Source organism: Rhinolophus sinicus, linkage group LG07, assembly GCF_036562045.2.
Source record: "Rhinolophus sinicus isolate RSC01 linkage group LG07, ASM3656204v1, whole genome shotgun sequence".
In the NCBI taxonomy this organism is placed as follows: domain Eukaryota; kingdom Metazoa; phylum Chordata; class Mammalia; order Chiroptera; family Rhinolophidae; genus Rhinolophus; species Rhinolophus sinicus.
Genome location: NC_133757.1, coordinates 46,016,631 through 46,042,190, shown reverse-complemented (window position 1 = coordinate 46,042,190; position 25,560 = coordinate 46,016,631). Strand labels below are relative to the sequence as shown.

Sequence of the window (25,560 nt, the reverse complement as noted above, 5' to 3'; positions counted from 1 at the left end):
TTTCTGAACTCTTTGACCATCATGATATTTTGTGCCATATTCCTGATACCTGCAAAAGGGCTGACCCCTTTCTCCCAATGCTACATGAAAATGGATGACAGGGATTAAGATCTTTGCTTTAGAAAATGTTATATATATAAGATTTTCTTTGAAGCATGTTTTTTTTTTTTGTAAAATCAAAAGATTGAAAACAACTTTAATGGTTTTCAGTAGTGATTTGATGAAATAAATTATGGTCCATTTGTTCCGAGGCCATGAGCTCTCCCTATGGAGGGAATTTGAGTTATCAGAAGCCATTTTTCATGAAAAAGCTCTTTATATAGAAAGATGTTTAGGAAACATTTTTAAATAATAAAAGAATGTTCAGAACATTTTGTATAGTATGCTAACATTGTGTAAAAAGTATCTATGTTCTTGTATGTTCATAAAGAAAGCACTGAATGGAAAAAATGAGAAAATAAAAACTGGTCCCAGAAGGGGACCGTGGTGGCAGGAGGACTGGGGTGAGAGGAAGACACTGTGATTGTGAACCGTGAGAATATATTCCCTATTCAATGTGCAAATTAATATCATTTAATTTTAAAAATTCTGCTTTATTTGCCTTTCTATAAAATAGGATTCCTATGTTTCAATTCTTGGCCGTCTCTCTTATATGTCTGTTTCTGTTAGCTTTTCTGGAATAGTCCTTGAACATGGGACAGAAAAGGAGGAGCAGAAATTAAATTTTGCTTATATGACATATTTTAAACTTATTTATGTGTCTGTCCTCTAATTTTTTTTTTTTTTTTTTTTTTGTGTGTGTGGGGGTTGGTATTTGTGTGTGTATGTTATGTGCACGTTGGTGGGTGTGTATATTCCTAATCAACAATTGAGTTTCTAGCCAAGGGTGTTAATGTGTGAAAGGGCCAGAAATGGCCAGGTCTGTTCTACTTGAGTGTGTAAAACAGTCTAGCTGCTCTTACGGATTCATCATGTTGGGGAGTAGTGTGAGAGAAGGTCAAAAAGATATTAGGGCCAAATCATGAAGGGCAGTTTGCTGGGATTCCCAAACTAGGAGTTTGGCCTTTACTCTGCCAGTCGTGGGGATCGACTGGGGATCTGGGAGCAGGAGAGCAGGGGAAAAAGGTGGTTAGATCAGTGTCTAGAAGGAGGCAATGGTGGTGGGACTGGACAGACTTGTCCAGTCCAAAGGACCTAGGAGTGAGCCCTCCTCCAAATCAGGTTTTCCTTTCCAGAGACAGGATGTTTCGCATTTACAGATCATTGACACATAATCAAGCAGTTGAGATATATATATATATTTTAAATTGGGGTGGGCTGTATTTGGAAGGAGGAATGTGACACAGGCTGGGAAATTACATTTGTAAAATCAATAATGAGCTGTAAGAAGCATCAGGGAAAAAAGAAGGCCCAGATGAGAGAGAATGTTAGAGTAGCTGTAAGACTCTTGGAGTAGGCCTCACACAGTCCCAAATACATCCTCTGCCACAGCCTACTCTGGGCAGCTTTGTACATCAACTCTCAGGGAACTTGTGCACCCCTTTATCCACCTCAGGGAGACAACAGAGCAGAAAATTTCACTCCAGAAACATGAGTCAAATGGCCTCTTTCATCCCTGTCAATAGCCCCCTCAGGTTGGTCCCAGACACCTTTATGAGGGACCCACTCTGGGGAAAGTGGAAGGGAAGTAACAGAATGAGATCGCATCCTCAGTTCTTCATGGGTAAACTAGCCATGGCCTGTTTTGAGGGTTACATGAGACAATGCATGGAAACCACTTATTGTAGTGCCTCACCTGTGGTTGGAGCTCAGAAAATGGCAGTTAATACTGACATTAGAAATAATGATTATTACCACTTAGTAGACAAGGAGACTAAGGCTTAGAGAGGTTAAGCGACCTGCCCAAAGTTATATGGCAAGAAAGGGAAAGAGCCTGGATTTGAAGCCAGGTCCCTCTGACTTCAAAGCCCTTGTTCTTCCCACTCATTCAATCTACTTCACAAATAAACCTGGATTCGCATCACATCATAAGTTGTGCCTGGGCTGAAGGGCTTTGTTTACAACAGCAGATACAGTACTTCTATTTTGTAGACTAGTAGCCTATGTGGCAAAATACAGAAAGAGGAGAGAATAAGCAAGCAGTTCCAGGGCCTGTACCCCATCCAGTCATAATAGTCAATGGAGCAGACAAGCACAATGTATAGGAGAGGATTCTGGAAGGTTCTGGGCCATTCTGCTGTGTTGAGATAAAATGATCTTAGAAAAATTCGCTTCCAATTTTGTCTCAGGTGTATATTACTGATGTCCTTTCTTGGTATCTTTATGTTAATGGAAATTGTAAGGTTTCATAGATGTGTATAAACTAGGAAGGACTAGTGAAATGTTAACTAGCCTCTTAACAGTGTCCCAATTACTCATATTTTAATAATTATAACTTCAAAAGACCTTTTTTATTATACTGGGGAGAGTCCTCTAGAGCAGGGTTTGGTAAAGTATAGTCTAGGGGCCAAATCCAGCCTGCTGCCTGCTTCTGTAAATAAGTTTTGTTGGAATATGGCCACACTCATTTGTTTATGGCTTCTTTCATGCTACGAAAAGCAGAGCTGAGTAGTTGCAGCAGAAACTACATGGCCTGCAAAGCCTAAAATCTTTACTAGCTGACATTTTACACAAAAAGTTTGCTTACTTGTGCACTAGAGGCATGTACAAAAAGTAAGTGTAACAGACAAATTTTGTCTAAAGTTTCCTCACTGGACAAATACTCTGAGAATCTTGTCTCAGATAAATAAGTTTGGGAGGGAAACATATTCTCTCAAAGTCTTTGTGGACACATGTGATGTGGGAAAACAAAGAGGCTCTGAGATCCCTGGAGTGGAGATCAAGAGATTTATGATCTGACCGTACCCTACCTCAGCACCTGAATGAGAAGCTTACCAAGCCCTGACTCTTCTCCATCCCTGATCTCAAGCAGCAGAGAGCATCAAGAGCATAAAGCCCATGGGCCATGTTCTCTGTCACTGGAATCTTTTGAATGGCCTGGAGATACTGCGGGAGACCTGGCCTTGCTCACTCATTCCTCCCCTGGAAGCCCAGTACCAGACAAAGCAGCTAAGGTAAATCTAAGTCCATCACATCCACTCTGTAGGCCTCAGAGTCCAATCCATGAAAGATAAGGTGTGGGGAGAGTGGGAAGGAAAAAGAGGAAATAACTCATTTCCATGGCATCCAGTCTACCAACTTGGGTGAGCTTGGCTGATCAATTTTGTGTAGGTTGGGAAGAAAACTAGTTGTTAGAACAAGAGCTGAAAGCTTAAGTTTTCTCCATCAGTTCTTTAGGTAGAACAAGCCATCTGTTTTACCTGAAAATTTTCAGTGTCAGAGCTTCTGTCCCTTTAACCCCTGCTGGGGCTAAGACAGGTGTCATTATTAGTTATCTGCACTCTAGCAATGTAGAGAAGGCCTAAGACCAGATGTTTCTGGGGTCATGGGAACACAGGGCCTCCAAAGATGGGCATGGGTGCCTTGTCAAGGCTAGAGGGGACTTGGAAAACAATGGACATGGTGTGCTAAAACAAAATAGCTTCATAAATCATGCTAAGCAGTGCTGCAATGCATCAGGTGGGTCGGCTGCAATTTTCCTGGTAATCTATGCAGTTAGGGCACAAATTTCTTCAGGTAGTTTTCATTAGTCCCCCAAAGTTGGCAGCAGTGGGTAGTGTTCTAGTATATGGATGTATCTGCCATCTGGCTTCTTTGGGCAGTGATAGCCTGAAATCTTAACCAATATTAATATCCATTTTATTTTTATTTAGCGAACTTGCTCTTCACATTGCAGAACAAGATTTTAAAGTTAGTAGCTAACCGCGAGAGACGACAGTATTTTCTTCTTAGCGCGAACACCACGGAAAAAACAGAAGCTTCCTGCTTCCGCAGCGAGCAGGGTTCGAACCTGCGCGGGGAGACCCCATTGGATTTCAAGTCCAACGCCTTAACCACTCGGCCATCGCTGCTACAAGGAAGGAAGAAGGGCAGAGACACTTTAGTACAGTCACAACTATGCGCGCACGCGCGCCAGACCCACCAGCAGGCGGGGCTACAACCTCCCTCGGAGCTTCGCTCTGTAGAGAGACGGCGGGGCTGACGGTTCAAGTTGGGGGAAGTACATCGTGGACACGAAGAGCTAATAGAAACTCCTTTAAGTAGAAGGTCTTCGGAACCTCTCCCTTATCTAGGCTCGGAAAATCACAACCTTGTTTGGCTTCCGGTCGCTGACCCGGATTTTGCTCTTCCGCTTCTCCATTAGGTTATAGAGAGAGCTGTGAAACAAAGATCTGTCCCTTTCTGTGCTGGGGGCCCGCGCGCTGGAAAATTTCTGCCAGGGGATGGTTCTCGGGCAGCGTTTTCCCGCGGTGGTTGCGTCGATTTGAACCCTCGTCTTGTGGGATTGCTGGAGGGGAGATGGAGGCGTGAGGAGCTCGGCTGCTCCGGGTGGCACTCCTGGGTGCCTGTCCGTGCAGTCATTTCTTATCTCTCCCCAGTGATCCTTTCATTGCTGAGCCTTAGTGGAAGACATCAGGTCCCAAGTGTGGTCTCAGCTGTCTCAAGTGATGGGGAACCTTGGAGGTGGTTTGAGAACCAAGTTCTGCGCATTAGTTCGGCAGTCTAACTTTAAATGCCATGAATTCTCTCCTTTGTTAAGTGTAGCTACTGCACTTGGGTGCTTTATTTGCGTTATTTTGTTAAAGCTCTCTAACCGGGTAGATCTGTGCTATCGTCGCCCACTTAAGAGAAATGAGGCGCCGGGGAATGTGGCTCAAGGGTTGGTGGGGCAGATTTCACGGCGCATGCGTATTTCCTAATCGTAGCACATGGTGCCTCACTAGCAGCAAGTGCAGTTTGTTGATGGAAAATGTGGGAAAAATAATAGGTGGACTTTTAGTAGTTCAAATTTCTAAAACAGTACGTGGAAACGTCACCGTTTTTCTCATAATGTTACATTTGATATTAAGGCAGGAAGGCAAATCCTTGCCCTTTGGAAGCCTGAATGTTAAATGACCTCAGTTGACAGGTGTGTGCATTTTCTTGAGACTTTTTAATATTAACTAAATTATGGTGTAACTAAGTATCTAGATCGATTTAATTGTGGAAGGGAAACAAAGTACTTGAGAATTGTAAGAATGACTTATCTAATTTGAGATTGTTGCTTTTAGACGTTTTATCTCTGTTTTTAATTTGGTGGAGCTACACAAGTGGTCCCAACTTCTCTATGAATACCATATAGAAATAGAGTTATTAGGGACATTTCTAGGCATAAGTTTGATCATATATCAACTTTTCTTGCACTTTTCCGATAGAAACTATACAGAAGAAATACATTTTTGTCTTTTTATTTTGTGCTTAGATTCTGTGTGTGCTCTGAGATAAACTATAATCTTACTATTTTATTAGTTATATCTTGATCTTGAAGCTTTTTTTATTGTTTTCTTTTTTAAATTAAAGTTTATTGGAGTGACAATTGTTAGTAAAGATACATAGGTTTCAGGTGTACAATTCTGTAATACGTCATCTATATATCGCATTGTGTGTTCACCAGCCAGAGTCAGTTCTCTTGCCATCATCTCCAGATATTTGATCCCCTTTACCCTCATGTTATTTTCTTCCATGCAGTTGAATGATGTTAATATTTACTGAAAAAATCTTTCTCTTCCTTTAAAAAAAAAATTGAATACAACTTTGTTCTGATTCTAAATGAAAAGGAATGGGCACGACAGTAACAAACAAGATTTCAACACAGAATATTGTGATGTGACTGTGGCAGTCTTATATTTGAAACTCAATAAGGAAACACCTGTGTTTCAATAAAGCTAAATATGCAGGTCCAAAAAAATGAAGGTATTTTTTAACTACTACATTCACTCTGAAGCCCATTCATCTCTTTCAGCACCCCAAAGATTAAGCATGTGTTCTCCTTAACTGTATAATAAAGTGGCAAACACACGGCACCACTGACATCACAGTACAGTTGTCTATAAAACTAGACTTCTGATACTGGACTCTAGCTCCTTTTTCTCACAGGTTATTATCCTTATATGGGAGAGCAGTTGTCTGAACAACTTCTAAATCATTGCTCATTGTCCAGGACAAACTTTGGTGGGGCAAGAGCAGCATGGCAACAAACTCCAAATTAGGGTCTCCAGTTAGTTTTCTAGCAAGCCAGAGGAAGGGTTTTTCAAAGTTGTAGTTACTTTTAGCAGAAATGTCATAGTACTGAAGATTCTTCTTTTGTGGAAGACAATTGATTTTGCCTTAACTTTCCTGTCCTTAATACCCACTTTGTTGCCACACAACACAATGAGGATGTTTTCACATACTCATACCAGATCTCTATGCCATTTAGGCACATTCTTGTAAGTAACTCTCAAAGTTACATCAAACATTATAGTGGCACACTGGGCTTAGATGTCCTCTGTGGGTATGGAAGAAAAAAGGTTGGGCCTCAACACCCAAGGTACTTCTCAAACTCACCAGCCAGATGATGTGGAGGACAATTCTAAGCTCCTAGAGGCTACCCACTGTACCTTGCCATATGGAACCTCTCTATAGCATGGTAGCTGGCTTCTTCAAGGCTATCAAGAGAATTGCTCCCAAATCTACTACAATGGAGTTTTATATAATATACAATCATGCATTGCATAATGACTTAAAGTCTATTTTGTCTGACATAAGTATTTGTCCTCAGCTTTTTTTTTTTCCATTTTCATAAAATATCTTTTTCTATCCCTTTACTTTCAGTCTGTATGTGTCTTTCTATCTGAAGCGGACCTCTTGTAGATATTATATGTATGTAAGGGTCTTATTTTCTTATCCAGTCATCCTATGCCTTTTAATTCGAGCATTAAATCCATTTACATTTAAAGTGATTATTGATAGGTATGTAGTTATTGCCATTTTTTATTCATATTTATGATCTTTTTTTCCCCCTTCTTTTTAAAGAAGTCCCTTTAACATTTCTTGTAATACTTATTTGGTGGTGACAAACTCCTTTAGCTTTTTCTTGTCTGAGATCCACCTGGTTTTTTCGAGGTGTGATCACAAAATACAGTGAATGTATAAATAAAAAAAATTATTACAGTAAAAGAGACATTGCCATTAACCCCCCTCAAAATACTCCCCCTTGCTTTGAACACACTTACCCAATCATTCTTGCCCCTTTCTGAAGCAGTTCTGAAAGTTCTCTGTTGTGAGTGTCTTTAATTGTGCTGTCGTGGTTCCTTCATGTCCTGAATCAATTCAAAATGTTTACCTTTCATGGTCATTTTGACTTGGGGGAAAGAGCCAGAAGTTGCACGGTGCCAGATCTGGTGAATAAGGCAGATAAGGACACACTGTCATGTTTTTATTTGACAGAAATTGCCGTACCAGAAGTGATGTGTGACACAGATCGTTGTCATGATGGAGGATGAAACTGTTTGCCCATTTCATATTAATGTGTTTGTTCGTGATCCATGATTTATGGCACACGTTAAAACACACCTTCTCTCAACCGTAGCTTACACCCGACTGACTGCAACGAACAAGTTGAAACTTGTCTTACACTGTTACTAAGGTTCGATGCACCGCTTCCCATATTGAAGATCCCTGCCTTTCTGTTGGATGGCATTCGGAAGCAGCATTCACTGTATGTTTTGAGCACACCTTGTATAAAGGCAACTGAAATTAAGAACAGAGATCAGAAAAATAATTTGAAAGACTGCATCAAAATACAGCTATGATCAATGTATTATGGTATAATTGACAGGGAAACAACTAGATCCACAGACAAGTCTTTTTATGACTTTAAGGAATTATAACTATAACACTGTCCTACTTTTTTACAAAATAATTCTCTCACTAATTCTGATTTCTTTTGGGGGTTATTAAATTATGTAGGAAAATCAAGTCTTGACCTTAAAGAGCACATTTATGTTTATGCCTTAACTATACAAAGATATCATCCAAAGAATTGTTGCTTAAAGCTACCATGTTTGGGGGGGTTATTTGTTAAACAACACATAACTAACAGATTCAGTTTTTATACCTCATAACTAGATTCTTTTGCTCACTTACATGTTTTTAGGAAGTGTTTCCTGTTCACCCAGCATGTGGGAAAGTACTCATGATTCATGAAAATGCCTAGCACAATGCTTATATAGTAGGTACATGATAATTCTCTTTTTGTTATGAAAACAATATAGTAATGTTAATAAAAAGTTTGAAAAAATAGAAAAAATTATTCAACCCAACTGAGACCTTTTTTTTTTTTTTTTTTTGGTATTTCTACTTTGTTTTCCCCCTTATACCTACATATATTTTTACATAGTTTTAACTGTACATGTGACAATTTTTCTGCTTTTGTTTCATTGAAGTAAAATCACCATTTTAATTAATAAAGTGTACATTTCAGGGGCTTCCAATACACTCACGATTTGCAACCATCACCACTATTACAGAACATTTTCATCACTTGAAAAGCAAATGCTGTACCCATTAGGTATTCACTCCCCACCCCCCCAACTTTCCCCAACCCCTGGCAACCACTAATCAGCTTTCTGTTGCTATAGACTTGCCTATTCTGTACATTTCATATAAATGGAACCGTATGATATGTCGATTTTTGTGTTTAGCTTCTTTCACTTAGTATAATGTCTTCAAGGTTCATCCATATTATAGCATATATCACCACTTCATATCTTTATTTTGTGTATTTTGACAATATTTTACTGTTACTTGCTCTTAAAAATTGTGATAAAATATACATAACATAAACTCTACCACTTTAACTGTTTTTAAGTGTAGAATTCAGGGGCATTGAGTACATTTACAATGTATAACCATCACCACTATCCATTTCCAGAACTTTTTGATCATCCCAAACAGAAACTCTGTATCCGTTAAACAATAACTCTTCATTCCTCTCTCTCCCTAGCACCTGGTATCCTCTATTCTACTTTCTGTCTCTGTAGGTACCTCTAAGTGGAATCATACAATATTTATCCTTTTTTTTTGTCTGGCTTATTTCACTTAGTGTAATGTTTCCAAGTGTTATCCATGTTGTAGTTTTAGAATTTCATTTCTTTTTTGGCTGAATACAGTTCATTGTATAGGTACCACATTTTGTTTATCTACTCATCATTGTATTGTTTCTACCTTTTGGCTATTGTTACGAATAATGCTGCTATGAACATTCATGTACAAGTCGTCAAACATCTGTTTTCACTTCTCCTGGGTATACACCTAGAAGTGGAGTTGTGGGAGCGTATGGTAATTCTATGTTTAACTTTTTGAGGAACTGCCAAACGGTTTTCCACAGCGGCTGCACCATTTACACTCCCTCAGCAATGCATGAGGGTTCCAATTTCTCTGCATCATAAGTTATTTTCCATTTTAAAAAACTATAGCCATCTTAGTAGATGTGAAGTGGTATCTCATTGTGGTTTGGATTTGTATTTCCCTAATGACTAATGATGAGCTCTTTCGTGTGCTTATTGGCCACTAGTATATCTTCTTTGGAGAAATGTCTATTCAAGTCCTTTGCCTATTTTTTAAAAATTGAGAGTTTAATTGACATATAACATTGTGCAGGTTTAAGGTGTACAATGTGTTGATTTGATACATTTATATTAATATATTGCATTATGGTAACCATTGTAGCATTAGCTAGTACCTCTATCATGTTAACAAAATTTGTATTTCTCTTTTTATGGTGAGAACAGTTAAGATATAGTCTGTTAGAAACTTTGAAGTATATAATATTGTTTCCTATAATCACTATGCTGTGCATTAGATCCCTAGGATGTATTTGTCTACTAGCTGCAAGTTTGTGCCTTTAAAGAACATCTCCCCAATTCCCCCATCCCTTGTCCTTGGTAATCACCATTCCACTCTCTGTTGTTATGAGTTCAACTTTTTCAGATTACACACATTAGTGATATCATACAGTATCTGACTTTCACTGACTTATCTCACTTCTCAGTATAAGGCCCTCAAGGTCCATCCATTTTGTCACAAATTCTTTTGCCCATCTTTGAACTAGATTTCTTGTATTTTGTGTATGTGTTGATTAACATAACTTAAAATGATCCCATGTCCTCTGTTTCTGTCACTGTAATTATTATTTTAGTGGTTGCATAATAGTTCATTGAATTGATGTATTATGTTTTATTTTCCTATTCTATTGTCTCTCATTCTTCCTGCTTCAACATCAGTTCCAAACTCTACATTCTTATTTCATCATGTTTCTGTTTTGCACATACACTCTTTCCCAGATTCAAGATACGTTGATGCACCATTTCTCAAAGGGCACTCCGCAGAACACCTGCACCGGGATCACCCAGGTGAGTGTGTGCATGTGTGTGTGTGTGGGAGGGAGCGCATGTTCAAAATTCACATTTCCAGATCTTGCTCTAGATTCTTTGCATCAGAATGTGTTGGGATCTTGTCTATCTTTAAAAACAATGATACATATTATTTATAGAAACACACACTTTTTAAAAAGCTGCTTTTTTCCACCTACCCTATCTTAAAAATATTTCCATTTATATGGAATATAATGGAGGCTAGAACTGAATTGTTCTGAACAATAGAAGAGACTGCACACCACCAGAAGGCTTCCTTGTGGCCCTTCTCTGAGTAGAGGACAGCCTCTTCCCTAAATGTTGAATAAACATACTGAGGGTATGCAAATGATCTAGGAATGGAGAGTAGGTTGAGGACCTGTGCTGGGGAATCTAGAATTCCATTGTAAGATGTATTATATTTGAAATGCCTTTGACACATTCAAATAGATTTATCATGATTTCACTTGGTATCCTTTTGGGAAAAATGAAATCTTATGAACTGGAAGTATAGCAGCAACTTTAAAAAAAAAAATGTATGTGGGCCATTTCATTTTTTATTCTCAGCTTTTCTTCTTCTTCTACTTCTCCTTCTTCCAATTTAGTTGTGGAGGGCACTGCTCACTGGCCAGTGTGGGAATCAAACCGGCAACCTGGGTGTTATGAGCACTGCCCTCTAACCAACTGAGCCAACCAGCTGTCCAGTGTTCCCTTCTTTGTTCAGTTCCCTCATAAACACTGTTCCAGGTTTGGTGTATTTGCTCTGATCATTTAGGAACTCAACTCTACAATTTTAATGGAGTCTTGAGAGGGAGAGAAGATAAGAGTGTGCTCAATTTGTCATCTTTAACCTAATTCTTAATATTTCCTTGATAAGTTATATTGCACAATTTTAATACTCTGAAAAACTAATATGTTGTGAGAGAGATAGTAAGTTAGAAGACATTTAATTTCATACTCTGTTGGTAGAATATCTTGATTACAAAACTGCTGCCCATTTTTGTGTTGTTGACTCATTATTCAAGTAAATATGTAGTAAGATTTAGGGCCATTCTACTACTGATGAGCTCTGAAATGAAGAGTTATATTTTTTACCCTAAACTAGAGTGCATTTTAAATTAGAAAGTTATATCTGTATATCTTATGTAATAGTAGTAAGTTCTTAGAACATATAAAAGGGTCGTCTTACCTTGGGTGACATTAGTAACATGAGGTTTTTAATAATCTAGAAGGTAAAATCAACAACAGTTGTTAAAAATATGATTTTTGAAATTCTATGACACTTTTTTCCTAAGTCTATATCCCATCAGATGCTCAAATAAGATTTTAACTTGAGTAAATATTTATGTACTGATAAACATGTTTTAATTTAAACAACATTTAAATAATTGTTTCATATGACATAATACTTTTGTTTGATTTTTAAGATAAGATACAAGCCCAACAGTTGGTATTATAGAAATCTATAAATATTGTTTTACAATTTAGCTAATGATACAAGCACTTATTAAAAGCAAGCTACTGTAGTATAACACAACTTTTAATGAAAAAACAGCATTCCCTGTATCATGATTCCATTCTCATATCTAACTCTCCAGATATGATAACTACCTTTAATGCTTATAGTAGCTGTTTATTCTGCTATTTGCTTCCATCTTTCTAAACACTACTTTTATACTGCTGTTTCTTGGATTTTTAGTTTCAGATTTTATCTCTACTATAAAATATAAACCTTCAGCTTTTTAAATATACTCCTCTTTTCCTGTATCTTATCTTTTAAATTTTATGATGATATTTAGTTAAAACAATGTTCCGTGTTTGTATTATTATGATTATGTAATTATTAGAGCTAGGCCACATATTATACTATGATTAGATTTCCTTTGTGCTAGAACCTTTGTTTTCCTAGGCATTAATGATTATATTGTTCTTTTTTGTCTGCTTAATTTTCTATCTGATTATCACCAATTCATCCCCAAATACTCTGACAGAACTGTAAATCTCTCATCATATTTAAACATGTCAGGTAATCTGTTAGATTTCTCTTCCTCTCTCTCTCCATCTATTCTTCCCCCCATTCCTTCTTCCTCCCTTCCTGCCTTCCTTCCTTTCCTCTTTCCTTCTTTCCCTCCCTTTCTCCTTCCTTCACTCCTTTTCTCCATCCTTCCTTCCTGTCATTCAGGGATACCTTCTAGAGAGCTCTTCTATCCTTTTCTCCAGTCTGGACCAGTTGCTTTTAAGCCTACTGCTGCTCATCTGTCATCCTGGGATCTCACTTCAGTTTTCTCCTGTAATGTTTTCTATTGTTTCCTGGATCACATCTTCCTCTTTCAAGGTTTACTGTCTCAGGTTAGGGAAGCATGTACTCCAGTAGCTTCCTTAGAAAGGGTGAATGTGAGGAAAAAAATATTTTTCAACCATGAACATCTGAAAATATTTTTATTCTTCCACACATTTGATAGTGTGGTTGAGTAAAAATTTGGAGGTTTAATCAAAGTGTAGCAAGGAACCTTAACATACTTTTAAAAAGATTCCCAAGAAGAGGTCCAACAAAAGCTTACCTTTGTATTTATTTTGAAAGATGCAAGCTATCTGAATCTCATCTAGTTAAAAGTAACCCATGTATCTCTTTACTTTTTGCCATAATACGTGTAAAGTTTTTCTCAGAAATTTCTGATATTTTCCCTGGAATTAAGAACAACGTGTGAAGTCAGACTGGGACTGGGAGAGTAAATGAAGAGCCAGGTGGGTGGGGGACACCAATCAAATTAAATATTTTTAGGAGATTAGCTTTTAAGATTATTTGTCCATTGGGTTTATATATAAGAAATCCAACCATTTTTCTTTTAAAAGTTTTTGTTCTCTTGCAAAATGTCAGGAGTAAGAATCTTAATAGGACTTGAAAATTGTAGTTGTCTTGCCACCTTTTTGTTTTACTTTTATGTATTTTTTAAAATTGAGGTTAAATTGACATAACCTAAAATTAACCATTGTATAGCGAGCAATTCAGTGGCAGTTCATACATTTGCAATGTTGTGCAACTGCCACCACCTCTATTTAGTTCCCAAACATTTTCGTCACCCCAAGGATTGCCAAATCTTGATACTGATTCTTTTCTTAGAATATAAACTCATACCTTGGCTTCAAAATTTGGTCTTAATGTACCAGTCACTCTGTAAATAAGCCAAATTATTATATTCTGACATTTAATTCCTGTAAAACTACATTGGATTCTTTATAGTTTTCTTATCAGAAAATCACAAAGACTATTAATGTCCTTCCCATTTATTATGTTCTTTGAATGTAGCAAAGTAGAAATTAAATTAGAGCAGACATAGTATTCAAAGAATTAGATTATCTTTGTCTTTATTGTTTTTTGTTTTAGGATATTTAGAAATGTGCTGCTACAGAACTTTGAAAATGCAGCTAGAGAGTTGGAAAATCTCGTCAAGAAATGGTTCATTTAACAAATAAGTTAATAGATCTGTAAACATTTCTGCTTTTTTTCACCAGCACATTATGCTGCCATTTGTCACATGCTGTAGAAAGATCATCATTGTCATTCTGTGATGGAGATCCTCCTTTGAACAGGGCTTAATGTGGGTGAAATTTTATGGAGAATAATTTCTGATACCTTTAGGGGGGCAGTGAGATAAAAGACTAGGGAAAGAGACCGCTTTTATCTTTTCATTTTCCCCTACAACTCTATTTTTTAAAAATTAGAATGCCTTCAAATTCTTGCTTTCTTATTAACAGTTCTTTGTTTATTTTGTAAGTAAATTTAGAAATTAATAAGGCAGCATCAAAGCAATGCTCTCTCTGTAAAGCAGACTCTCACCAGCTTCAGTTAGGTCAGATTTTTGTCTCATTCTATCAATCAATATACAGAAAGCCTATGTATATATTTTTTAGTATGGAATAAAATACCTCATAACAACAGGTAACCTAACAAATCTAGGTAACTATGAAGCTTTATAAATTAGCACAGAACTGTAATTATTAATTATAGTTAGTAAATTAAATGGAAAATAATAACAAATAATATAATAAATAAAATGATAAATAAACCTAAATTAAATTACATGTTAATTAAATATATGTGTATATAAATACACGCACATAATAATTAAGTGGATTTAGACCAGTGGTTCTCAGAGTGTGGTTTCCAGACCAGCAGCATTAGCATCACCTGGGAGCTTGTTAGAAATGCAGTATCTACTGAATTACAAACACAAGGGGTGGGGTCTAGCAAGCTGTTTTAACAATCTCTTCAGGTGATTTTGATGCAGGACCCACATTTAAAGTTTGGAAACCACTACATAAGCTCTGCTAGAGCGCCCTCTAGTGTTGTTTCCAAATTTGCATTTGGCACATTACTGGTCTTGGCCTCGAAATTTTGATGTAAAGATGATGAGAATGAAAGAATATTGTCTTGTTTTTTAAAGTTATCTTTCCTCAGTATTTCTTTAAAGCCTTTTTTTCTATGCATAATTTTACAAATTTTAGAAAACATTATCCCTAAAATTTTAAACTTTGGTTTTATTTTTGGACTTACTGTTATGGAATAAGCATTGTGCACGTCATTAAAAATACTTTGTAAACTTAATATTTAAATGCTGCCTCATAGTTTATAATTTAATTCTCCTTATTTTCTATAATTGTACTGTGGAAGGTTATGTTTTTAGAAGGAATAATGAGGGAGCAGTTCCTTGCCTACCACGTTATCTTACTTACTAATACTTACTATAGTAATATCTTCTCATGTCGCCCAAGAGGCATAGATGAATTTGGTAAAATTGTAAAGCAGGCAATAGTGAGTGCTTAAAAATGTTAACTTATTAGGATTTTGTGCTTTTGATTCCATGCCTCCTCCTTTTGACACGTCCTTTTAGGTTTGTGTCCTTCCTATCTCCTCAATGTGTTGGTCCTTGTTGTTCTTCTCTGGTCTAGTCCTTATTGATTCACTTCTTCCATCAAATATTTTCACAGTCTTTCTAAGGTCCTATTTTGAAGTCTTTAAAGGCAGAAATTTGGAGACTGTAGTAAATAATTGAAGAAGATATATTGGGACTGATTAGCTTTTCCTTGCCTTTAATCTCAGCATAGAGGCATTTGCTTACTTAAGTTTAGTGGTTAATAGAGGTTCTGTAGAGTCAGATAAACAATCTCTCCATTTATTATCTTTGGCAAATAAATCTCTTTGAGTTTAGGTTTTCTCATCTAATAATCTAATGGTATTTTATATATAGATGTGAGCATTACATTACATATAAACTATAGTTATAGATGTGAACATTACATTATATCTGAAGTACTAGTATAGTGTCTGACATAATAAATCCTCAGTAACTTTTAGCTGTTACTATTAGAGGTACAATTAGTGTTTTTTTCACCCTAGAACCATCTTTGTACAGTTGCTGAGATTCCTGGTTTTAGACCTTAGTTTTTGTGATTAATAATGTTTAAATTGTGTATATTTCATGGCTCTTTCTCTGACAGTTAAATTTCACCTTTAAAATGAAAACTTTTCATTTTTTATGGAAAAAAGTTTTTTTAGAAGGCATTATCTCAAATTCCTATTTAACTTTTCTTTTTTAAAACTCAAATTCTGTCTCTCACAGGAAGTTATCTTTTATAGAGTACTTGTGTTTTCACTGTCTTTATAACATTCCATATTTCCTAGAAATTTTCAGGGAAAGTATATATTAGTGTACTATTAATCATAAGTTCATTTAATGTTTTCCTTGTAATCTTTTAACTTGCTTAGTTCTTAAACATCATAACTTAAAATATTAATTAAAAAAAAGAAGAATGAGTTTTACTTTATTTTGTGTAATTTTGGGGATTTTGTATAGATATTTATTGAATTCAAGAAACCTGTTTAATATGAATTACTCAAATAAGTGATTATATTAATACCGATTTGTTCTATCTGGGTGCTGAATGAACATTGTGCAACATCTTGGCCTACTCAATATATTCACTTATCAACCATTTATAGCATGAGCATTATGTGTTTGGTACCAGGCTTGGTGTGAGGCATGAGTAAGATAAGGTAGAGTTCATTCTTTCGTGGAGAAATATGTAAACCAGTAATTTGGATGCAATGTGCTGATTAGTATAGTGGAGGTATGTAGAAAGTGTTAGTGAAGCATGTGGGTAGCTCATTTAACTTAGGTGGGACTCAAGGAGGACTGATTGTGTAGGAAGTCAGGCAATTAGCTAAGACTGTCAAAGAAGGTGGTGTTTGAGCTGGGCCTTGAAAAAGGAAACAAGTTCAGCAAGGTGGTCCAGGCTGGTATGAGGGAATAAATAGGGAAGGGGATATAAAAGGAGCACTGTTTTGTCATTTTTAAATGATATAGGAATCAACTGAGAAATGTAAAACTGAGGAGAATTCTGCAAGACAGATAAGAGGTCAGCATAGAAATTAATAGTATTTCTTTATAGTCATCATAACCAACTAGAAAATATAGTAAAAAAAATCCATTCACAATATGCAATATTTCTAAAGTATCTAGGAATATACAAAATCTCTATGGCAAAAACTTTGAAACCCTAAGACAAGATAAGCTGAATAAATGGAGGGATCTCCCATATTGGGTAAGACAGCTTAATAAATATATGTCAATTCTCCTTTAATTAATGTATAAATTAATTGCATTTCCAGTTAAAATTATAGTTGGATTTTTTTGAGGAACTTGGTAAGCTTATTCTAAAATTTATGTGGAATGATAAAGGTACAAGAATAAGTAAGTCAGCCTTAAAAAAGGAAAGCAAAGGATGGGGATTTATCGTACTAGATATTAAGACATATTAAAAAACCTTAATAGTACCCATAGACCAATGAAACAGCTTAGAGATTTTGAGGACAGGCCATGTATATAGCTGATCCTCAATGTTCACAGATTTTGTACTTGTGAATTTGCCTAGTTGCTAAAATTTGTTTGTAAACCCAAAATCGATACTCACAGTGCTTTCACAGTCGTTTGCCAATATGCGCAGAATGGAGAAAAATTTGAGTTGCCTGATGAGAAGGAGCATGTTCCCAGCTATCCGTGGTGATGCTCTGTCTTCTTGTTTCAACTCTCATACTATAGATATGGCGTTTTCATGGTCTGTTTAGAGCCAGATTTCCTGCATTTTTGTGCTTTTGATGGTGATGTCACTATTTAAAATGGTCCCACGCATAGTGTTGAGGTGCTGTCTGGTGTTCTCAAGCACAAGGAGATTGTGATGCATTTTATGGAGAAAATATTTGTGTTAGACAAGTTTTGTTTAGACATGAGTAACAGTGCTGATAGCCACAAGTTCAATGTACATAATTAACAATGTATATTAAATAAGGTGTCTTTAAACAGAAACAGACATAAAACAAGATTAACTATTATTTGTAGTGGAAATATTGTGGCCACAGATTCACAGGAACTGTATTTCCCCTAGGAGCAATGGTTCACTATTCACTAATTCAGTATTTATGACGACTTTATAACATAACTAACGATAATTGATTGCATATATATCAGAGTCTAGGCAAGAAGTCCAAAACCATACTAGGAGGTTCAAATAATTGACTATTGGGAAATGGCTAAATTGGTGTTGGAGGGCTGAAAAACCAAGGAAACCAGAGAGAAAATAGGAAACAGCTATTGCCCTTGGGAGAACAAAGAGGGAGAGTTTGGGTTTATAGAACCCTTAAGTATGGAGCAGGGTCCTGGTTGGAGCTGGAACTTGGTTGTCAGAGAAGAGAGTACTGCTGGAGTGAGGGGATACAGAGATGTCATTTCTGGGTGTGTAAAGGAGCTGACATTGGAACAGCTGTTGCTGATGGAGTGAACCATTGTTGGGTTGAGCTATATGAATAGCAAGGAGATAGAAAGAAGCAAATTCCATTTACTCTCTTGCCTTCCAGTGTCTTTGGAAGAAACCAACAGTAAGCCAGCTGGCAAAGGAGAGTAGTTTACTGATTCCAATTCCGGTATCACAAAGCAAAGCACAGGAGCAGTGGATTTGGAGCCAAGAGACAGTATAATATCCAGCACAATATGAGCTCTTAATATACACTAAAGATAGCACTACGGATTCTCATACATGTCCATAAAAAGACATGCATAACAGAGTAGCAGAGTGATTGAAAGCACAGACTCTGGAATGAGACAACTCAGATTTGAATTTTGGCTCTACTACTCTTTGTCTGATCTTGGGCAAATTATTTAATTTCTCTGTACTACCACATGAAGGAAAGATACTCAACCAAGTTCCAGGAACACCTACAATGAACAAGAATATGAGCAAGAATATGAGCAAGAAATAAACTTACTTTTTTAAGCGCTGAAATTTTGGGTGTATTTGTTACAGTAAATAACACTATCCTAAGTATGACTACAAGAGTGTTTGTTGCAGTGCTTTTTCATAGTAGGGGAGCTGGTGTCTATCACTGTGAAAGTACATAGGTTAAATATAGTGGGTGCACAGCATGCAGATTTATATAGTACTTAGAAGGGAAAAACACATACATGAATGAATTGTAAAGTCATGGTGCTGACTGAAAAAATGAAACAGAATGAGATATAGAACACTAATACCATTTACGTGAATCAAAAATATATGGACATAAAACAATACACATTTTTCCAATACAAATACAAACACAAAGATACCCTTTGGGTATATTAGAATAGATGCCTCTTGAGGGTGTGGGGGAAAGAGAGGGGATGCAAGCTGTAAAAGAATCAAGTAACAAGAGAGGGGCCTTGTACAATCCAACAGTGATAATTGTCATAAACTGAGGGGAATGTGATTTACACAATCTTCTTTTACCTCAGAGTAAAAGGAAGAAAGGTCAAGACCAAATGTGCAATAATAACAATGGAGAAAATAAATTGGAATGAATTTAATGAGAAATGTGGAGCACAAATAGGAAGAAAACTCTAAGCTCTACTGAAGTAGACAAAAGGCGACTTGAGTAAATGGAAAGACAGTCCTTGTTCTTGCTCTTGTGGAGTTTAACTTTTCCAAATTGTTCCATCGGTTTAGTGCAATCAAAAAGTTTAATGGGATTTTATGGGAGCTGGATAAACTTATTCTGAGGTTCATGAGAAAAATAAATACGTGTGACTAGCTGATAACATTGTAAAAAAGGATAGGAATAATGAGTGACCAGTTCTAACAGACATTCAAATGGGGAGGTATTAAAGGAGCTTTTATAAAACTATAGTATTTGAAAAAGTTTAGTATTGGCTTATGAGTTAACAGAGGAGAATCCCCCTACATAGACCTCTATATATATACGGGAAATGAGTGTGCCTATATATATGTATATATATGGTCTCCATCTCTATCTACCTTTCCCCCCTTGATTATCTTGGTTCTGTTACAATACTAATCACCATTGTTCTCTGTTTTAGATCTAGTCAGGGGACTGTGATGTGTGACAAATGATAACACTGGAAGAAATAAAAGTCCCTTATCCTTAGAGCACATGAGACAGACAGATCTTACTACGTAAAAACAGTATAATAAATTAGTATTTCTGTTAGGTGGGTATACAGTTAAATGACTCATGCAGATGCTGTAAATCCAATTTTTTATTAAATTGTATATGTCCTGAAAAGTAAAAAATTGAAAATAAATTGTAGTGGTAGTACAGATGATATAATTTTATATAAAATAGATTATCAGTAATGTGTATTTCCTTTTTATGTTTATAGAATCCTCACTTGAGCACTGGCAAACTGCAATATAATATGTATTTAGAAATTTTCACAAAACTTGCTATTAAAAGATTTTTCTAATTGATAAAAATAGACTTCATGTACTATATAAAGGCTGACCATAGTGGAAGCAGCTGATTTATGCCATAGGACCAGGAATAGCCTTGGGATTTGGTGGTTTGTGGCATAAAACTTGGAAAAAGTACGAGGTACTTCTAAAAATGGGAGTATGGGAAGAAGGAAGCTGGAAACTGGAGTGTTGGCCGAAATTTTATATAACGAGAGTCTCATAACCCTTCCCAAACATCTAGGCCTCTCAATAGAATATGGGGAAGCCTTGATTTGTAGTGTTTGCCAATTTTTATGGTGTAAACTCTCTTAACCATGGCCAGATGGCACTGAATACATAATTGGGAATAGATGCTCATAGTCAGTCAGCTCTTTCACCTGTACTTCATGTCAATCCACACTAGTGAGATGCCGCATGCCACAGGCTATCACCAGAAATGGGCTCTTATTTCCATCTGTCCTGTGAGTGACCCAGCTCAAGAGTTCCATCCTAAGATCTGTTCGCTAGGCCCACTCCTGGTACAAACGATGTTGGCTTGGATTCTCCCCTAACACAAGAGCCTAAGACAGGGATTTGTGTCTAGGTAGTTTATTTGGGATTGGGCAGAATGAGGAAAAGAGGAAAGGATAATGTAGGATAAGCCTGTGTTATCAGAGTCACTGCTGATCTCAGCTAGGGCTGGATGCCATCCAGAACCTTCTGAGGATTCTGTGGAATGCCCTTTGAAATTCTCTACCTAGGAGTCAACTGGAAGGAGTAATTGTCTACCAGTTCCTCTCCCCCACTGATTGTGGGATAATCCCGGGTACTCAGTCCCCTGAATTTCTGTGGATCTGCACATACTGATTGGGATCCCTGTGTTATCTCTGGCATTGGAGATGCCCAGGGCATTCGATGAAAGATGTGAGGTGTGACACTGCGAGTCAGGAACTGTCTTCTACAGGTGTGACCGGAATCAGAGACGAGGCTGAGCAGGTGGGCAGGGCACCAGAAGCACCTGATACAGATGATACTTGGTTTATAATGTTTTCAAAGGTGGGTTAAAATGCATTTATTCACAATGAAGCTATTATTTCAGATCATGGGTCTTGTGGAATTAAATTGCTTATCAGAGAACTGAAAGAATTTTGGGGGCAAATGTAGTTGTTTCTCTCTTCTTCTGTCTCTTCCTGAAGTAAAACTCTGGGTTATAGAGCATTTCTGTGTCATAAGAAACCCATAGAAAGGAATTTAATCAAGTTCATAAACATTGAAAATACATGAGCAAATGTGTCCATTCAGTTATTATTTATCATTAAAATGTGAAAATATAAACTAAATTTATAAAACCATGAAGGCATTTAAGAAGTTTTTATAATTGTTTTATAAAGGATAAAGGATGATATAAAACAACTTTGATAAGATTTAGGCAATTTTTTTGTTTCTTCTAGATAGCATTTCTAGAAGTTGTAGTGCTTCTGCTTAGTTGTAGATCTCTGCTGTGATTTCTTCCTATTTAGTAAAGGAGTAAAGACAAAATAGTATAGTCTCAAAGCTACCTCTCTATGTGTTTTTATCATTGGCAATTTCTTTTGGCATATCATCCTTATGTTATTTCCCCTCTTTGAGATTGGTAGCTATGAATTATTTGTGTTTTTGATTGCCTTTAGGTATCTGTAAAAATTCAAGGATAGCAAGGTTGGATAGCAAAAACTATACGACATTGATTCACGCTTTGCCTCATGTTTAGAAAAAGAGGAACAAAGACTAGAGCTAGCCTAGCCTGACTAGAAGAGAATCCTCTAATAACCCCTTTTATCTATTACTCACCTTCCTTGTCAGTGTTTTTCTCTGAACATTTCCCAAACTAGTGAGTAGTCTGAGATTCTGTGAAATTCTGCTAGATGTAAGCCCCAGGATTGAATTTTTAAAACTTGGTTCTTAGTGTTTGTACTAGTTTCTGAGGAAAAATGTCAGTTTTGTGTAGCAAGAGGAAACCGTTGAGATTGTTAATAGAAGTTTTAACTTATTTAAATTCTCAGTTAGCAAGCAGAAAGGATCTGTGAGTCATGGTCTAGTTTTCAAGCTTCTGAGAGTTTCCTTATTTTTGAATCAGTGGTATTAATTAGGTCCTTTTAGAAATACCTTAAAATTTCTAATATCTAATTGCTGTTGCACAATGTCTGAGACATAAATTCCTGGTTTGTACATGGTAAGTGTTAATATACCTATATTTGATAATATGAATTCTAATAATAAAACATTAATCTCTTAGGTTTATGTTATTGAAAACAGTAGCACACCCAAACAAAGACCAGTCATAGCCAGGTGCCATATAGTGAAGGTTCTGCTTATTCAGCTGATGAGCTGCAGTCAGTGAAGATACTCACTCCTGATTATATGCAAAGGGTCCTTATAACTCAGGACATGATAAGGATTTGCATGGATTACTTGAGAAGAACTAAACCTACGTTATGTGAAAAATGCGTACCCCCCAATTTCTCACCTGTGTAGATACCAATGTTTATCGTGTACAGCCCCGGTCAGACCCAGTTCCCAAGCATATACACGTTGGAGATGGAATCTGGAATTTTAATCTCTTATCTAGTGTGCTCAGGTGAAGCCTGGGCACTTTTTTGTCCATTGAATCACAGCCTTCCTTCTAACTCTGTACCATGTTTGTTTAATCTAGGTGACTGGGTTTTTGCCCAGTGCCCTTGGCTAGGGCTCTAACTCCCTATCTAATGCTGACCAGTTTCCAGATAAACCACCTGAAATAGGGTGTCACCACCACCTAACATAAAGTGACACTGCTGGCAGTGCCCCACTCACTAGATTGTTGGTTCTTGGACATTGTCACTTGTCCTAATTAAATGCAAGTTTGCTATGTCCTCCTAACCCCCGAGCCACTTCGATCGGGCTGCTATGCGTGTCTCTTTAGGGTTGAGCTATCGTTTGGTCAGTTCTTTTAGCCTTATTCTTGCTTGGCTTCTTATTGTTGCTGAGTCCTTTCTCTTTCTTGTACGTGCTCACTGCTAAAATTGAGGTAGAGTCTGCCTACATTGCGATATGAGCTACATACTACTTACTGAGTAGTTAACATGGTTAAAAATAGTTGCCACTTATTGAAGACTTAACCATATGTTGTTCAAATGTCTGAGCCTCGACATGTAAAATAAGGTCACATATTCTTTTAAATATCTAGATTCCAATAGTTCAAGTCTCTGTGCCAGAAATCAGCTTAAAAGTGTTTTGTGGCTGTTTCTGAGTCGTGCCCAGAACTCTCTCCGTTGTGCTTAAGAAGAGGCCATCATACGTTTTGCACGCCTTGTCTTGCTGCCGTCCTGCTGCTTGTACTCCTGTTCTCCAGGCCGATATTCCATCCAACGCAGCAAAACACGCCCTTTCTTTAATTTTCCACAGCATAGCATTTTAACCACGGTTTACAGAAAGAGGCAGGATAAAGAAAAGACAACACATATAATAATTACAACGGTAACTGCGGCTATGCTCGGTACCCCTCGTGCTCAGTACCCCTTCCTTCCTTCTTTCCTTCCTTTCCTTCCTTCTTTCTTTCCTTCTTTCCTTCTTTCCTTCTTTCCTTCTTTCCTTCTTTCCTTCCTTCCTTCCTTCCTTCCTTCCTTCCTTCCTTCCTTCCTTCCTTCCTTCCTTCCTTCCTTCCTTCCTCTCTCCCCCCTTCCCCATTTCCCCCTTTTTGGCTTCAGCCTTGGGGCTCTTGTAAACATGCAATATTTTACAAGTCCCCCCCTCCCTTTGCCCTGAGGGCAGACAGTTTTGGTAGTCACAGTGGTTGTGGGGCACATTTGACATTTAATAAAAGAAGCTTAGAGGTTTTGCAATGTGTGTCACTCTCCTCTAAAATAAATTGTCCCACATGTCATGCAGTGTTCAAATATCCCACTGGACATTCATGTAGACCCTGCTTATAATTTTCTAAGCCTAGAACTTAACTCTGATTTTACTTATGAACACTAAGTATTTTTTTTTTTTTTGGCACCATTTTAATGTACACTGAATTTTCCAGGAATGTGAACACTTGGGTATTAGGTATTATCAAAGGATGATTTTTCTTGTTTTGTTCTATATTATATCAAGAGTTGTTCATCATTTCAGAAAAATCCCATTACTATTTCAGCGCTGCTTGTGGTACTTGGATTCCCAAAACAATACATCCATATCAATCTATCTTTGTAGCTGTCACATTCAAAATAATTCTTTGCATAAGGGGAAAAGTGACTCTTTTATTATGTGTTCCAGTGTAAGTATGCCTGAGCATTTGTGTAATGAAATGCAAATATGTAATTTATGTAAATGCATATAATTATATGTAAATGACATTTGTATATATAATATATTTTTAAAGATTCAGTATAGATAATGCATAGTTAGTAACTCCGAATTCCATTTAGGATGTCAAAAAAGGACATTAGAAAATATTTATTTTATAAAGTGGGTGTAAGTTCTGATGAGTTAGAGAATCATGTAAATTCATGTAGGGAAAAGAAATGGTTCTCTTTAAGAAGCAATAAAAGTCTGCAGAGACATACCTCACTTAATTTCTCTGTGAAACAACAACAGTCATTTCCTGCATCACATTTTAGGTGAGACTTGCTTTTCACATTTGCACAACTAGAAAATCCTCTCTCTCTCTATTTTTTAGAACAAAGAGACAATTGTCTCAAAGGTAAATTTAACTTGGTACTCTGAGGAGGCCAAAATTGATTCTACCTTTTAAATGATATCAATACTAGCACAGTTGAGTGCCTCTAGTCTAAGACGCTATATTGCTCATTGTGATATAGGTGATGTTGGATCTGCAGGCAGTTTCTGGGTGTGGGCTGGGATTGTGTCTCGTGAAGCCGAAGAATGGAAACACGGACCAGGGAGAGGCAAAAAGTTTTAAAAAGAGGATAGTTTATTAGAGGCAGGAGAAGAGGTTGCAGTTCCCGAGCGGGAGGGGTTCCTGAATGGGGGGGTGCCCCCTGACTGAGGCAAAAGCTCCTACTTTTATACCTTCCCTTTGCCTGTTTGGGGAAGGGGAGCTCTTTGGAGAAGGGAACTGTTTGAAGAAGGGAACTGGCGCCTTCTAATGAAATTCGTCTACCAGGTTTGTTCTGCTTGCCCATCCTGGATGAATTAGCAAAGTAATCCACTCTTTATCTATCAGATCTGCTCCATTTGTCAGGCCAAAATGAATTTTATGATTAAGGCCTTGTTACATTATGTCCTGGAGCAGAAGGAGCGATTTCAAAACCTGAAGTTTTAGGATTTGACTGTCTTTGTTTATTCCACCAGGGACCTCCCTGTCTACCTAGGGACATGCTAACTCTTTTGTATCAATTGTTTATGATCAAGTTTGTGAACTCATCCTAGAAAAAGTGCTACATACCTCATTGCTGAATAT

The 25,560-nt window shown here is 37.0% G+C and overlaps 1 non-coding gene and 1 pseudogene across 1 annotated transcript; both read right to left on the bottom strand.

Annotated features, from left to right (window-relative positions):
• Positions 1 to 3,928: 3,928 nt before the first annotated feature.
• Positions 3,929 to 4,010, bottom strand: TRNAS-UGA (transfer RNA serine (anticodon UGA)). Its single transcript has one exon. It is a non-coding gene; the product is annotated as a tRNA-Ser (tRNA).
• A 2,059-nt stretch (positions 4,011 to 6,069) lies between these two features.
• Positions 6,070 to 6,437, bottom strand: LOC141572801 (GTP-binding nuclear protein Ran-like; annotated as a pseudogene).
• Between the last annotated feature and the right edge of the window lie 19,123 nt (positions 6,438 to 25,560).